Here is a 9,175-nt window from a genome sequence, read left to right on the forward strand (position 1 = left end):
CTCAGTGTCCATCACCCAGTCACCCCAACCCCCCCACCTTCCTTCCCACCACCCCTTGTTCATTTCCCAGAGTTAGGTGTCTCTCATGTTCTATCACCCTCATTGATATTTCCCACTAATTTTCTCTCCTTTCACTTTTATTCCCTTTCACTATTTTTTATATTCCCCAAATGAATGAGACCATATGATGTTTGTCCTTCTCCAGTTGACTTACTTCACTCAGCATAATACCCTCCAGTTCTATCCATGTTGAAGCAAATGGTGGGTATTTGTCATTTCTAATGGCTGAGTAATATTCCATTGTATATATAGACCACATCTTTTTTTTTTTTGAGACAAATGGTTTATTTGGGAACAAGAAGTAAAAAGGAATTTTTTAATTCCTCTTCTCTATTCTCATAGCTGAACTGAACTGTGATTGTCAAATGGACAGCAACACATGAGAACTCCCCTGCAGTCCTTGAACTTGTGCAAGATGCAGAGAGGCCTGAGTTACAGGACTTGCAGTGATGCTTTTCTAGACAGAAGTGCCAGCTGTCATGCTCTGTAATGTTTCAGGGGTGGCTCCACTCTTTTTCTTGTCTTCGGGTTTCATGGCAGGAAACAGAAGTACTTCCTTGATGTTATTGGAGTCTGTGAGAAACATGGTGACATGGTCGATGCCCATGCTCCAGCGAGCGGTGAGGGGGTAGCCCGTATTCCAGAGTAGTGCAGAAGTTCTCATCTATGAACATGGCCTCGTCGTCGCCAGCAGCTTTGGCCTTAGCCTGTTCTTCAAATAGCTGCCGCTGCTGCACAGGGTCATTGAGCTCGGTGTAGGCATTGCAGATTTCCTTCTTCACGACAAACAGCTCAAAGCACTCAGACCCTCTTTACAGCGGTGCCATTTAGCCAAAGGGCTCATTATCTGCGGGTGATCACAGATGAATGTAGGATTGATGCATGTTGTTTCCAGGAACTCCCCAAAAGCTTATCAAGAAGCCTGGCCATGGTCCGAGGTGGAGGGCATTCAACAGCTCTTGCTAGACAGATGTCATCAAGAATTTTGTGAGTTTCTTCAGTTTCAAAGAGCTTAGTTTCTGGCAGCTTCACCCCAAAGGCCTTCTCAAGCTTTTCTACCATGCTGATTCTCCGGAAGCATGGGGTGAAGTCAATCTCATAGGCTTCACCCTCTGGGCCATCTGGATGGTACATGACCTTGTAACTGCCCGTAATGTGCTTCACCATACCTGAAATCATCTTCTCTGTGATTTCTATGAGATCATGATAATCTGCATAGGCCATGAAGAACTCACAGTGGTGAACTCAGGATTGTGGGTCAAATCAATTCCTTCATTCCGGAGCTAGCGTCCAATTTTATAAACGCAGTCAATGCCACCAACCACCAGTATCTTATGGTAGAGTTCTGGAGCAATCCTCATGTATAAATTCATGTCCAGCTCATTGTGGTAGGTGATGAAAGGCTTGGCCACAGCTTCATCATGGGAGTGATGATGTTCATCATGGGAGTTTCAATCTCTAGAATCCCAGCTCATCCAAGAAACTCCTTATGTATGTGATGATCTTAGAGTGGATGATAAATTTCTGCCTCACAAAGTCATTCAGGATCAAGTCAAAGTATCTCTGACGATACCGTGTTTCCTTGTCTTTGAGGCCAAAGTGGAGATGAGGTAACATATGCAAGCAAGGAGACAGCAGTGTGATCTCATAGGGAATGATGCTCAGCTCACCCTTCTTGGTTTTCCCAGGATTTTCCTGAACTCCAATTATGTCTCCCCGACATAGTTTGTCACTGATGTGGATAAATTCTTCTTCTGATTTATAATTCCTGGAATTGGCCATGACTTGCAACTTGACCCCCTCTCCTTGAAGGTCATAGAAGATGAGCTTTCCCCCAGAAGCTCTTTTGGCATGTATCCTACCTGCCACTTTTAAGGTGATGTCAGTCAGGTGGTCTCCAGGCTTCAGGTGACCATATTCTTCGATGAAATGAGTGAACGAGATGTCAACATGGAACTTGTGTGGATATGGGTCTTACCCATTGATTTTCAGTTGGTGGATTGCTTGGCTGCAGATCTTGAAGTATTCATTTGGGTCTAGACTCTCCTCCTCAGCACCCACATCATTATCAGTGGTGTGGTTGGTGGCAGCAGCAGTGGACTGGCTTAGCTGTTTTTCACTGAGTTCCTTCTGCTTGGCTTCCTTCTCTGCAATTTTCTTCTCAGCTTTTAGGTACCTCTTTAACTCATTTTTGCTGTTTTAGCTCGCCGGCATCCATTTTCACCTCAACACCCTGCACCACAGCCATCTTTCCTGAGGGCCCAACCTGAAAGGGATAGACCACATCTTCTTTATCTATTCATCTTTCAAAGGAAACGGAGACTCCTTTAACTGTTTGGCTATTGTGGACATTGCTGATATAAACATTGGGGAGTAGGTGTCCTGACATTTCACTGCATCTGTATCTTTGGGGTAAATCCCCAACAGTGCAATTGCTGAGTCATAAGGCAGTTCTAGTTTTAACTCTTTGAGGAACCACATACAGTTTTCCAAGGTGGCTGTACCAGTTCACATTCCCACCAACAGTGCAAGAGGGTTCCCCTTTCTCCACATCCTCTCCAACATTTGGTGTTTCCTGTCTTGTGAATTTTCCCCATTCTCACTGGTGTAAGGTGGTATCTCATTGTTTTGATTTGTATTTCCCTGATGGCAAGGGATGCGGAGCATTTTCTCATGTGCTTGTTGGCCATGTCTATGGCTTCCTCTGTGAAGTTTCTGTTCATGTCTTTTGCCCGTTTCATGATTGGATTGTTTCTTTGCTGTTGGGTTTAATAAGTTCTTTATAGATCTTGGATATTAGCCCCTTATCTGATAGGTCATTTGCAAATATCTTCTTCCATTCTCTAGGTTGTCTTTTAGTTTTGTTGACTGTGTCTTTTGCTTTCCAGAAGTTTTTATCTTGATGAAGTCCAATAGTTCATTTTTGCTTTTGTTTCCCTTCCCTGCATAGATGTATCTTGCAAGAAGTTGCTGTGGCCAAGTTCAAAAAAGGGTGTTGCCTGTGTTCTCCTCTAGGATTTTGATGGAATCTTGTCTCACATTAAGATCTTTCATCCATTTTGGGTTTATCTTTGTGTATGGTGAAAGAGAGTGGTCTAGTTTCATTCTTCTGCACCTGGCTGTACAATTTTCCCAGCACCCTTTATTGAAGAGACTGTCCTTTGTCCAGTGGATAGTCTTTCCTGCTTTGTCGAATATTAGCTGACCATAGAGTTGAAGGCCCACTTCTGGGTTGGTTCTCTATTCTGTTCCATTGGTCTATGTGTCTGTTTTGTGCCAGCACACTGTCTTGATCACAGCTTTGTAGTACAACCTGAAATCTGGCATTGCGATGCCCTGGCACTGGTTTCCTTTTTTAATATTCCCCTGGCTATTTGGGGTCTTTTCTGATTCCACACAAATCTTAAGATGATTTGTTCCAACTCTCTGAAGAAAGTCCATGGTATTTTGTTAGGGATTGCATTTAATGTGTAAATTGCCCTGGGTAGCACTGACATTTTTACAATATTAATTCTTCCAATCCATGAGCATGAAATATTTTCCATCTCTTTGTGTCTTCCTTAATTTCCTTCAGAAGAGTTCTGTAGTTTTCCGGGTATAGATCCTTTACCTCTTTGGTTAGGTTTATTCCTTGGTATCTTATGCTTTTGGGTGCAATTTTAAATGGGATTGACTCCTTAATTTCTCTTTCTTCAGTCTCATTGTTAGTGTATAGAAATGCCATTGATTTCTGGGCATTGATTTTGTATCCTGCCACACTGCCAAATTGCTGTATGAGTTCTAGGAATCTCGGGGTGGAGTCTTTGGGGGTTTTCTACGTATAGTATCATGTCATCTGCAAAGAGTAAAGGTTTGATTCTTCTTTTGCAATTTGAATGCCTTTTATATCATTTTGTTGCCTGATTGCTGAGGATAGGACTTCTAGTACTATGTTGAATAGCAGTGTTGAGAGGAGACATCCCTGTCCCTTTGTTCCTGATTTAGTGGAAAGACTCCCAGTGTTTCCCCATTGAGAAAATTATTTGCTGTGGGCTTCTCGTAGATGGCTTTTAAGATGCTGAGGAATGATCCCTCTATCCCTACACTCTGAAGAGTTTTGATCAAAAATGGATGCTGTATTTTGCCATATGCTTTCTCTGCATCTATTGAGAGGATCTTGTATTTCTTGAGTTCTTGTAGTTCTTGTATTTCTCTTGTTGATATGATCTATCACGTTGATTGTTTTATGAATGTTGAACCAGGCTTACATACCAGGGATAAATACCACTTGGACATGGTGAATAATAATAAATTTATTTTTTTTATTGGTGTTCAATTTGCCAACATACAGAATAACACCCAGTGCTCATCCCGTCAAGTGCCCCCCTCAGGGCCCATCACCCATTCACCCCCACCCCCCACCCTCCTCCCCTTCCACCACCCCCAGTTCACTTCCCAGAGTTAGGAGTCTTCATGTTCTGTCTCCCTTTCTGACATTTCCCAACCATTTCTTCTCCCTTCCCTTCTATTCCTTTTCACTATTATTTATATTCCCCAAATGAATGAGAACATACTCTGTTTGTCCTTCTCCGATTGACTTACTTCACTCAGCATAATACCCTCCAGTCCCATCCACATGGAAGCAAATGGTGGGTGTTTGTCATTTCTAATGGCTGAGTAATATTCCATTGTATACATAAATCACATCTTCCTTATCCATTCATCTTTCGATGGACACCAAGGCTCCTTGCACAGTTTGGCTATTGTGGACATTTTGCTATAAACAACGGGGCGCAGGCGTCCCGGCGTGTCATTGCATCTGTATCTTTGGGGTAAATCCCTAGCAGTGCAATTGCTGGGTCGTAGGGCAAGTCTATTTTTAACTCTTTGAGGAACCTCCACACAGTTTTCCAGAGTAGCTGCACCAGTTCACATTCCCACCAACAGTGCAAGAGGGTTCCCTTTTCTCCGCATCCTCTCCAACATTTGTGGTTTCCTGCCTTGTTAATTTTCCCCATTCTCACTGGTGTGAGGTGGTATCTCATTGTGTTTTTTTTTTATTTTCAACCCATAATTTTATTTATTTATAATAAATTTATTTTTATTGGAGTTCAATTTAACAACATACAGAACAACACCCAGTACTCATCCCGTCACGTGCACCCCTCAGTGCCCGTCACCCATTTACCCCCACCCCCCGCCCTCCTCCCCCTCCACCACCCCTACTTCGTTTCCCAGAGTTAGGAGTCTTTATGTTATGTCTCCCTTTCTCATTATGGTTTTGATTTGTATTTCCCTGATGGCAAGTGATGCAGAGCATTTTTTCTTGTGCTTGTTGGCCATGTCTGTGTCTTTCTCTGTGAGATTTCTGTTCATGTCTTTGCCCATTTCATGATTGGATTGTTTGTTTCTTTGCTGTTGAGTTTTATAAGTTCTTTATAGATCTTGGAAACTAGCCCTTTATCTGATACGTCATTTGCAAATATCTTCTCCCATTCTGTAGGTTGTCTTTTAGTTTTGTTGACTGTATCCTTTGCTGTGCAGAAGCTTTTTATCTTGATGAAGTCCCAATAGTTCATTTTTGCTTTTGTTTCTTTTGCCTTCGTGGATGTATCTTGCAAGAAGTTACTGTGGCCGAGTTCAAAAAGGGTGTTGCCTGTGTTCTCCTCTAGGATTTTGATGGAATCTTGTCTCACATTTAGATCTTTCATCCATTTTGAGTTTATCTTTGTGTATGGTGCAAGAGAGTGGTCTAGTTTCATTCTTCTGCATGTGGATGTCCAATTTTCCCAGCACCATTTATTGAAGAGACTGTCTTTCTTCCAGTGGATTGTCTTTCCTCCTTTATCGAATATTAGTTGACCATAAAGTTCAGGGTCCAATTCTGGATTCTCTATTCTGTTCCATTGATCTATGTGTCTGTTTTTGTGCCGGAACCACACTGTCGTGATGACCACAGCTTTGTAGTACAACCTGAAATCTGGCATTGTGATGCCCCCAGATGTGGTTTTCTTTTTTAAAGTTCCCTTGGCTATTCAGGGTCTTTGCTCATTCCATACAAATCTTAAAGTCATTTGTTACAACTCTCTGAAGAAAGCCCATGGTATTTTGATACGGATTGCATTAAACGTGTAAATTCTCCTGGGTAACGTTGACATTTTCACAATATTAATTCTGCCAATTCATGAGCATGGAATATTTTTCCATCTCTTTGTGTCTTCCTTAAATTCTTTCGGAAGTGTTCTGTAGTTTTTAGGGTATAGATCCTTTGTCTCTTTGGTTAGGTTTATTCCTAGATATCTTATGCTTTTGGGCGCAGTTGTAAGTGGAATTGACTGCTTAATTTCTCTTTCTTCAGTCTCATTGTTAGTGTATAGAAATGCAACTGATTTCTGTGCATTGATTTTGTATCCTGCCACCTTACCACCTTGCTGTATGAGTTCTACCAATCTTGGGGTGGAGGCTTTTGGGTTTTCTATGTAGAGTGTCATGTCATCTGCGAAGCGGGAGAGTTTGACTTCTTCTTTGCCAATTTGAATGCCTTCTATTTCTTTTTGTTGTCTGATTGCTGAGGCTAGGACTTCCAATACTATGTTGAACAGCAGTGGTGAGAGTGGACATCCCTGTCTTATTCCTGATCTTAGGGGAAAGGCTCCCAGTGCTTCCCCATTGAGAATGATATTTGCTGTGGGCTTTTCCTAGATGGCTTTTAAGATGTCGAGGAAAGTTTCCTCTATCCCTACGCTCTGAAGAGTTTTGATCAGGAATGGATGCTGTATTTTGTCAAATGCTTTCTCTGCATCTAATGAGAGGAGCATATGGTTCTTGGTTTTTCTCTTGCTGATATGATGAATCACATTGATTGTTTTACGAGTGTTGAACCAGCCTTGTGTCCCGGGCATAAATCCTACTTGGTCACGGTGAATAATTTTCTTAATGTGTTGTTGGATCCTATTGGCTAGTATCTTGTTGAGAATTTTTGCATCCATGTTCATCAGGGATATTGGTCTGTAATTCTCCTTTTTGGTGGGGTCTTTGTCTGGTTTTGGAATTAAGGTGATGCTGGCCTCATAGAACGAATTTGGAAGTACTCCATCTCTTTCTATCTTTCCGAACAGCTTTAGTAGAATAGGTATGATTTCTTCTTTAAACGTTTGATAGAATTCCCCTGGGAAGCCATCTGGCCCTGGACTCTTGTGTCTTGGGAGGTTTTTGATGAGTGCTTCAATTTCCTCCCTGGTTATTGGCCTGTTGAGGTTTTCTATTTCTTCCTGTTCCAGTTTTGGTAGTTTGTGGCTTTCCAGGAATGCGTCCATTTCTTCTAGATTGCCTAATTTATTGGCGTAGAGCTGTTCATTATATGTTTTTAAAATCGTTTGTATTTCCTTGGTGTTGGTAGTGATCTCTCCTTTCTCATTCATAATTTTATTAACTTGAGTCTTCTCTCTCTTCTTTTTAATAAGGTTGGCTAATGGTTTATCTATCTTATTAATTCTTTCAAAGAACCAACTCCTGGTTCTATTGATCTGTTCCACAGTTCTTCTGGTCTCAATTTCGTTGAGTTCTGCTCGAATTTTAATTAACTCTCTTATTCTGTTGGGTGTCGGGTCCATTTGCTGTTTTTTCTCTAGCTCCTTTATGTGTAAGTTTAGCTTTTGTATTTGAGTTCTTTCCAGTTTTTGAATAGAAGCTTGTATTGCGATGTATTCCCCCCTCAGGACTGCTTTTGCTGCATCCCAAAGAATTTGAACAGTTGTATCTTCATTCTCATTAGTTACCATGAATGTTTTTAATTCTTCCTTAATTTCCTGGTTGACCCTTTTATCTTTTAGCAGGATGAAGGACCACGTGTTTGAGGTCCTTCCAAGCTTCTTGTTGTGATTTAGCTCTAATTTCAAGGCGTTATGGTCTGAGAATGCAGGGGACAATCCCTATCTTTTGGTGTCGGTTCAGACCCGATTTGTGACCTATGTGCTCTATTCTGGAGAAAGTTCCATGTGCACTTGAGAAGAATGTGTATTCAGTTGAGTTTGGATGTAAAGTTCTGTAGATATGTGTGAAATCCATCTGGTCCAGTGTATCATTTAAAGCTTTCATTTCCTTGGAGATGTTGTGCTTAGAAGACCTATTGAGGGTAGAAAGAGCTAGATTGAAGTCAACAAGTATAAGTGTATTATTATCTAAGTATTTCTTCACTTTGGTTAATAATTCGTTTAAGTATTTGGCAGCTCCCACATTCGGGGCATATATATTGAGGATTGTTAAGTCCTCTTGTTGGATAGATCCTTTAAGTATGATATAGTGTCCCTCTTCGTCTCTCACTACAGTCTTCGGGGTAAATTTGAGTTTATCTGATATAAGGATGGCTACCCCTGCTTTCTTTTGAGGACCATTTGAATGGTAAATGGTTCTCCAACCTTTTATTTTCAGGTTGTAGGTGTTCTTCTGTCTAAAATGAGTCTCTTGTAGACAGCAAATAGATGGGTCCTGCTTTTTTATCCAGTCTGAAACCCTGCACCTTTTGATGGGGTCATTGAGCCTGTTCACGTTCAGAGTTACTATTGACAGATATGAGTTTAGTGTCATCATGATATCTATTTAGTCCTTGTTTTTGTGGATTGTTCCACTGAACTTCTTCTTAAAGGGGAATTTTAAGAGTCCCCCTTAAAATTTCTTGCAGAGCTGGTTTGGAGGTCACATATTCTTTCAGTTCCTGCCTGTCTTGGAAGCTCTTTATCTCTCCTTCCATTTTGAATGAGAGCCTTGCTGGATAAAGTTTCCTTGGTTGCATGTTTTTCTCATTTAGGACCCTGAATATATCCTGCTAGCCCTTTCTGGCCTGCCAGGTCTCTGTGGAGAGGTCTGCTGTTACCCTAATATTCCTCCCCATGAAATTCAGGGACTTCTTTCTCTTGCTGCTTTGAGGATCTTCTCTTTATCTTTGGAATTTGCAAGTGTCACTATTAAATGTCTAGGTGTTGAACGGTTTTTATTGATTTTAGGGGGGGATCTCTCTATTTCCTGGATCTGAATGCCTGTTTCCCTTCCCAGATTAGGAAAGTTTTCAGCTAGGATTTGTTCAAATACATATTCTGGCCCTCTGTCCCTTTCGGCACCCTCGGGAACCCCAATTACA

General features: G+C 41.4%; 1 pseudogene; it reads right to left on the reverse strand.

The window, feature by feature from the left end:
* Window positions 1-415: 415 nt before the first annotated feature.
* Window positions 416-2,308, reverse strand: LOC129507209 (lysine--tRNA ligase-like; annotated as a pseudogene).
* Window positions 2,309-9,175: the final 6,867 nt, after the last annotated feature.

Source organism: Nyctereutes procyonoides, unplaced genomic scaffold (genome assembly GCF_905146905.1).
Source record: "Nyctereutes procyonoides isolate TBG_1078 unplaced genomic scaffold, NYPRO_anot_genome, whole genome shotgun sequence".
NCBI lineage: Eukaryota > Metazoa > Chordata > Mammalia > Carnivora > Canidae > Nyctereutes > Nyctereutes procyonoides.